Raw genomic sequence first — 8,155 nt, forward strand, 5'->3', positions numbered from 1 at the left:
CTCCCAGCCCCTGACATGCAAATACCTTGACAATAAATCTAGAAGAATTGATAGTTCTTGCTTACTAGATGTAATCAACATAATAATTGACCAGAGTGATATCTTGTGGGAGAGAGAAATGAACAGGATCTTGGGAGAAAAAAATTATGACATAGGGCTTGAGGGTTGATATACCTCTGAGGTAGGACAGGGACAGTATAATGAACCAAAGGCATAATTGAGCACTTCCAAGAAGATGCCCAAATAGAGTAATGCGGGACTACACCATCTTCATGGAAAAGTTAGAGGAAGGAAAAGAGGGTGACTGAGGTGGCGATTTGGGAGTGCAGCTCACCTAGGAGAGGCTTTGGCAACACATGGGACAGCCCTGGTTGCAGTAACTGAGGAACTGAGAAGGATAAAGCTGGAGCCTGGTGCTGAGACATGAGGTGTGGAGCATAGAACTTGTAGGAGTGCAGGAAAGGGAGCCCCGGACTAATAATTAAGTTAAGCCATGTTCCTGAGCTTCTCTACCCTCACCAGTAAAACCCCATGACTGTCCGTTTGTGTCTTTGCCCTTAAGTCCTTTGAGTAGATACCTAGCAATGGTATTGCTGGGTCGTATGGCAATTCTATATTCAGTTTTTGAGGAACTGCCAAACTGCCTTCCACAGTGGTTGCACCATTTGACATTCCCACCAACAGTGGATAAGTGTGCCTCTTTCTCCGCATCCTCTCCAGCACTTGTCATTTTCTGTTTTGTTGATAATGGCCATTCTGGTGGGTGTGAGATGATATCTCATTGTGGTTTTGATTTGCATTTCTCTAATGGCCAAGGACATTGAGCATCTCTTCATGTGCCTCTTGGCCAAATGTTTATAGCAGCGTTATTTACAACTGCAAAGAGATGGAAACAGCCAAAATCTCCATCAACAGAAGAGTGGCTAAACAAACTGTGGTATATACATACGATGGAATATTATGCAGCTTTAAAACAAGATAAACTTATGAAGCATGTAATAACATGGATGGACCTAGAGAATATTATGCTGAGTGAATCCAGCCAAAAACTAAAGGACAAATACTGTATGGCCCCACTGATGTGAACGGACATTTGAGAATAAACTTGAAATATGTCATTGGTAACAGAGTCCAGCAGTAGTTAGAAACAGGGCAAGATAATGGGTAATTGAAGCTGAAGGGATATAGACTGTGCAACAGGACTAGATACAAAAACTAAAAAATGGACAGCACAATAATACCTAATTGTAAAGTAATCATGTTAAAACACTGAATGAAGCTGCATCTGAGCTATAGGGTTTTTTTTTTTTTTTACTATTATTACTACTTTTATTTCTTTTCTCTATATTAACATTTTATATCTTTTTCTGTTGTGTTGCTAGTTCCTCTAAACTGATGCAAATGTACTAAGAAACGATAATCATGCATCTATGTGATGATGTTAAGAATTACTGAGTGCATATGTAGAATGGTATGATTTCTAAATGTTGTGTTAATTTTTTTTTCTTTCTGTTAATAAAAAAAAAACAAACCCATGACTGGCAACTCATTTCACATCCCAAACACCTAAACCCCATCACCCACTCCCATTCCCTGTGTTCTATGCACACCCACCCCTCCATACACCCACCCCTAGTGCATCCCAACCCACCTCTCCTGCACTCCCCTCCCAAGCACTACTTCCACGTCCCTGTTCCCTTAAGACTTTAGCCGGCCCATAAAGGGTGTGGGCACTTACCTTCATACCTAGGCTACCCTTGCTTTCCCCACCCGTACTGTTACATAACCTCACTCTGCCCTGCCTGAACTCTGCACATCCATTAATGGCACTCCCAGGTGCACACATGTGCACAGGCACCCAATCATGTCATTCTTCTCTGAGAACTTCACACTACAGCAGGCCTAGAACCATGCATGCACAGGGCCCTCAACCAAACTTCCTGCATCTGAGAAAGTGCCGACCTGCACAGCGAGGTCACTTCTGCCTCCAATTTGCAAAGGAATAATGCCAACCTTCTGCCGCAACTCTGCACATGCACACAAAGGGCCCCATGATTTATACCAGTGCACACCAGTGTTCCAGCCCCCAGACAGTGCATCTGCACAGCTACATCCTCCTTGGCCACTGGATGCCGACATTCACAAGCATCAGCATAACATCCCCAACCTGTGCTTTTACCTGCACTGAAATGAATCATCACACTGAGTGTCCCACCCTGTGCCCTGCTCCCTGCTGTACAACCTTCATACAAACACAAGGCCTGAGACTACTGAAAGAAATCAGTTCCCAAAGTAAATCAATCAAGATATTTACATGACATAAGGACAACAGATGATCACTAAGCATATCACAATGCAGACAGTTATAGCCCTGTCTAATGACCAATGTAAACACCAGAGGAGACACGGACATTGGAAGAACTAAACAATGATAGTCATACAACTCTACTCAATAAAATAAGTGGGATACCAAAAGACATAAAGGAAATCAAGAAAACAGTATATGAGCATAAAGAGGAATTTGGAAAGTTAAATACAAAGTAGAAGATATCGTTGAGTTTCAAGACTGTTGAGCAAAGTAAAACATATTAGAGGCTCACAACATCATATCTGAAGAGACAGAAGAAAGAATAAATGATATAGAGGGCAGAATAATTTACTTTGAAGACTCAAAAGCGCAAATAGTAAAAAAGGTGGAAAAAATTGAATGGGAACTCAGGGAAAAGATAGACAAAACAAAGTGGGCAAATATAAGAATCATTGGAGTTCCAGAAGGAGAAGAGATGAGTAAAGGGTTAGTAAGAATAGTTAAGAATATAATGGTGGAAAACTTCCCAAACCTCATAAAGGACATAAATATACAAGTCAAAGAAGCCCAATGAACCCTGTACAGAAAAAATCCAAATACGCCTTCCCCAAGGGACATACAAATCAGTCTGTCAAATGTTGAAGAGAAGCAGAAATTCCTGAAAGTGGCATGAGAAAAACAGTCTACTACACATAGGCGAAGTGAATTAAGATTGAGTTAAGACTACTGAAGTAGCACCCTAGAGGTGAGAAGGCAGTGGTATGATATATTGAAGATCCTGAAAGAGAAAGACTTCCAACCAAGAATTCTGTACCCAGCCAAATTGTCCTTCAAAATTATGGGAGAGATTAAAGTTTTCACAGACAAGGAAGTCCTGAAAGAATTTGTCAACAAGTGACTGGTTCTACAAGAGAACAAAAAGGAGATCTGCTAGCTGACAAAAAAAAATTAAAAAAAAGAAAAGACAGTAGAAGGAGGTCTGGAGGAGGGCACTGAATTGAAGAGTACCACTAAGGGTAATTGAAAGAATACAAAGAGAAAGAAGGAAAAGAATATATAGATCTAACAAATAAAATAAAATAAGATAAGATGGTGGGTTCAAGAAAGGCATTTTCACTAATAACTTTGAATGTTTATGGTCAAAATTTACCAATGAAAAGATGCAGATTGGCAGAATGGATTAAGAAGCATAATCTAACTATATGCTGCTAAAAAGAGACTCACCTTAGACATGTGGATACAAATAGATTGAAACTGAAAGGATGGAAAAAGATTGTCCACACAAGTTGTAACCAAAATAAAGCAGGAGTAGCTCTAATAATATTGCACAAAATAGATTTTAAATGTAAAAATATCATAAGAAATGAAGAAGTACACAATACACTAATTAAAGGGTCAATTCACCAAGAAGATGTAAAAATAATATATTTGTATATATGTTATTTTTTCACAAAAAAAGAAGGAAAATTTTCTATTGTGATGATAAAACAATATTTAAGTGATCTAGCCTCCTATATTCTGGAGCAGCTAGAAGAAAAATATGGGAGGATTATATGGTAGCTCATGACAAATTCTGAGATCTATCCTGTAATCACTTGTCGAAGACTGCTTTGGAACTACTGTCTTTTTTATTTCTTTGCCTTGTATATATTGGATACACTACAATAAAATAAGTTTAATAAAAAGTCATTATTGAAGATTTGGAATGTTTGGGGTCATAGTCCTAAAGGCACAATGTTAACTGGGCCTCTTTAAAATGCCTTTGGAAATTTACCTACTACTGCTTCTGCTACTGACCCAACCTCCTCTCAGGAGTAGCAATGAAGAATTTTTTTTAAATGAAAAACATATTAAATATCATAAAGAAGGCGCACATCATTTTCCATGGGTGTAACTGCATTTAATCTATCCAAAGGCTAATGAATACTAAAATATTTTGAAAATTATTTGAAGGAAATTTCTGACCAGTGATATTCCTCTTCTTTTTCTTTAAAAGGGAAAATTACCATATTGTATGGGGTAAAAAACATAATGGAAAACCCATGAGTGATGCTAACTTGGAAGGAAATGTATTCGTATTGTCACATACTCATGTTCATAAGAGCCCAACTGAGTGTATTATAGTAGAATGACCAGCTACTTTCTAAATATTTAAACCAAACATATTATGGACTAAATGGTCCCTTTCTGAGAACCAATGGACCACAAAATGGTTAATTATCAGTTTAATATAAAATACTATTGATGATTTTTCTTGATCCATTGTTTCCCATATGTGATTGCATCATTGTTCAAAACTTTATTTAGTACAAACTAAATCAACAACATTTTTAACTGCTGAGAAAATATTCCAAACCTACATTGTACCTCTGGATATTGACCAATGTCCTTAATTATCAGCACTTGGCATGAAAATCCATCATTCCTACACACAGCCATACACATGGGATCACCGAGATGTAGAGACCCCTTCTACTTTAAGAGGTCCTGTTTCACAGAGTTCCTAGGTATATATGTCCATGTTATTAAAGTAAATATGAGATAGCAACACATATATGCTGAGATACCTAACTGAGTCATGGATGTGCTTAGGACAAATGATTTTAACATCAAAGACACAGATTCACAGATTCAGACACACACAGTCTCCCTGTTTAACTGAAAATATATGGGACCGACACTACTTGGGTCAGTTGGGAATTAAAATTCAAGGGCAATGCAACAGGCTAAATAATATGCACAAATTATAACTGGGTTCTACACAAGGAATCTATGAATATTAACTTACGTGACATGAGGGACTTTATAAGTGTGATTTAAGGAGGATCTTGAGATGAGATTGTCCTGGCTTTTGAGGCAGGCTCTATGTGTAACTGCAAGTATCATTATAAATGGGTGACAGAGTTATAGGTTACCATGTGAATTACAAAGCAAGATGACTATTGAAGCAAGATATTTTACTACTTGTTTCAAAGATGGTTAAAGATACCAGTAGCCAGAGAGTGTCAAGAATTCATTTTCAGAAGCAGAAAAAGGAAAAGGAATATATACTTCCTAGAGTATATGGAGGCAATATATCCCTATTCATACATTTATTTTGGTCCAGTAAATCTCATGTACATATTCTTAATATCGGAACTATGGGAGAACAAACATATGGAGTTGCATTTTTTGTTTGTTTTTTTTTTTGTTTGTTTGTTTAGTTTGTCATTGTCACTACAATCATAGGAAACTCTTGCTTTCTGGGAGTTGTGCAGTACATTACATTTGTTTTCCACAATACTCCCTGTTGTCTGATACCCATAAGTATGCACTTAGGGACAAGATTATGGCCCAAGGATGTGTCCCACTCTGGGGATTTATTGTCACAGAGAAGACAAAAGAAAGGACAGTACTGAACAAAACTGTGCTTGAACCAAATACACTTGTCAGTTTGTTACATTGCTAACATTTCCTCAGACTTTCTCTGCCCAACTAGAATTTGGTGATTGCAGATAACTGGGAAACATAAAGGTTAGTTGGACTTTATCACAACATAGGTTGCATTCCACTTCATTTTTATTTTAAAAATTGTATACCCCCAGGGGTGTTAATCTCCCTGGTAACATAAGATGGTATCCCAGGATGAGGTGGATCCCAGCATCAAGGAAATGAAAAAAACATTATTGATCCAAATTTGGAATAAATAAATGAGAAAGGTATATTTCCTTGCAATTCTTTGGTGTGTGACATGAGAAAATGTACTTCACAACATCAGATGAAATGTTACATACACTTGCATCCATATAGAAAACAAAGGACAGGAAATTACATATATGTGCGTATGAGTACATTTCTACAACTCAAATACACACACATATTTACAGACAGATTTAATATTTTAAAAACACGTAGAAAAAACTCTACTTTGATTGAATCTGGGGTAGATCATGGATATGCTTAGAAAAGACAGTCCTCATGATCTGGGGATTACAGATTGAGAAGTAAGAAGAAGGAACACAAGGCAAGGCCCAGAATTCTTTCCCAGTCCCTCTCTGCACCTGCCCTGGTGCCCTCATCTGTGTTCAGAACATCATGCAATTTTACTTATTATTCTAATATCCTATTCAATTTATTTCAGAAATTATAGTGATTTAATTGATGGATGATTATTCAACCTCGCATTCCTAGTATAAATGCCAAATTCCTTACAATACCTGATTATTTTTATTTTTACATTTTTATATGTTTCTCTATTTTTCTATCTTGTACTTGGTCTAGGATATTGCTCCCATATTCAGAAGAGGTATTGCTATGTTATTTTATTGTGTTCTGATGATCCTTTCTTCCATTAAATTCGGTAAACTATGGGTGTTGTATAATGAGAGGGGAGGTGTACTTTCTCTCCCATTTTGTGGAAAATTTTCCCAAATTAAGAAGAACAGTGGTTCACACCCCTTATAACGATAAGTAGAATGGTACTGTGAATGTATGTCCATTTTGCCTTTTATTTATGGTATTTATGTCTATTCCAATTATAGATTCATTTTTTATTCAGTTTCATCATTGTGTGTATATTTTCAATTTTTCTGTTTCATCTGAGTTTTCTAAGCTTCTTGACTCACAATAATTCAGATTATCCTGTAAGTAATTGTAATTTTCTGTCATGTTTCAAGAACACCATCTTCCAATTAGTAGTTCTAATAATTCTGATAGTTCTGTCATTTCAAAATTTTTGCAAATTTTTAAATTTCTGTTCTTATTCTTTTCATCTCCAGAATGTATTTTTGCATTATTTAAATATGTATATATATCTTTATTGAAAACAATAATGTGTTTCAAAATTGACAATATATCTTCCTTTGCTTCAATATTCAAACTTTTATTTCCAAAATAAAGTGAGAGGAGACAGGTTCCACTATGGAAAGAATGTCCAGAACCACCTCCCCTCTCCTCACTGCATAATAACAGGCTTAAGCTGCAGAAGGGTGATTCTGAAATAGGCAACACAACTCAAACTCAGCCAAGTTAGAAACATATCTGGATAAAACAGGAGGCAGAAATACATAAGAAAAGCATTGACTCAAAATCAGGCACAGCCCGCCCCCTTGTGGTTGTGTACACCTCCTGCAACCCTACCCCTCCTCTAACTACAGAGAAGGTTTGTGACTGGGCTCACCCTGATTTCCTCACACTGTGACTCATCCACAGCAATAAGTTCCTGTGTCCTTGTCTCTCAGGCTATTCAATTTTAAATAAACTTCATTCTTGGAGGTGTCCCTGGTGATGCTGACTTGGGACTTTAGAGTTGGTTTATAATATGTACTTCTAACCCTCTCTATTATTCCATGCCACTCCAACCCTATTTCTGGAGACTGGCAGATCCAGTCCACATGGCAGGTAGTTAAAGAGAATCCAGATACAGTGCAGGTGAGGGACAGGGTCTGCGATGGTTTCACCAGTCCAGGTCCCGACTCCTGTAACTGCACCTCAGACAGGACACCTGGGAGCAAGGAGAACAATAGTGAGTCATGTTCTCATTTCCAACACCCCATTACCTTTATGTCTTATTCTCTGAGACACTCACATTTGGGAGCTGCCACCAGAAAGAGGAAGAACCGCAAGGCTTCCATGTTCTTCTGGATGATATCCATGATGGTGAGGAAATATTTTCCAGACTGAGGGGGAACCTGAATTTAAGTAACTATGGATGGTTTCATCTGTTGGCCAAATGGCAATTTGCATTTGAGAGGTAACTCTCAGTAAAATAAAAGGAGATGAGGGAAAGTCCTTGTCTTAGAGACAAAATAGAGGAGGATGCTGGCTGCACCCTAGGAGAGCACAGTCTTCACCCTGGTGTGTCCCCAC

The 8,155-nt window shown here is 37.7% G+C and overlaps 1 pseudogene; it reads right to left on the reverse strand.

Annotated features, from left to right (window-relative positions):
• LOC143675580 (uncharacterized) overlaps positions 1-7,941 on the reverse strand; it is a 28,821-nt pseudogene extending 20,880 nt beyond the window's left edge.
• Between the last annotated feature and the right edge of the window lie 214 nt (positions 7,942-8,155).

The sequence above is a fragment of the Tamandua tetradactyla genome, chromosome 3, assembly GCF_023851605.1.
Source record: "Tamandua tetradactyla isolate mTamTet1 chromosome 3, mTamTet1.pri, whole genome shotgun sequence".
Classification (NCBI taxonomy): domain Eukaryota; kingdom Metazoa; phylum Chordata; class Mammalia; order Pilosa; family Myrmecophagidae; genus Tamandua; species Tamandua tetradactyla.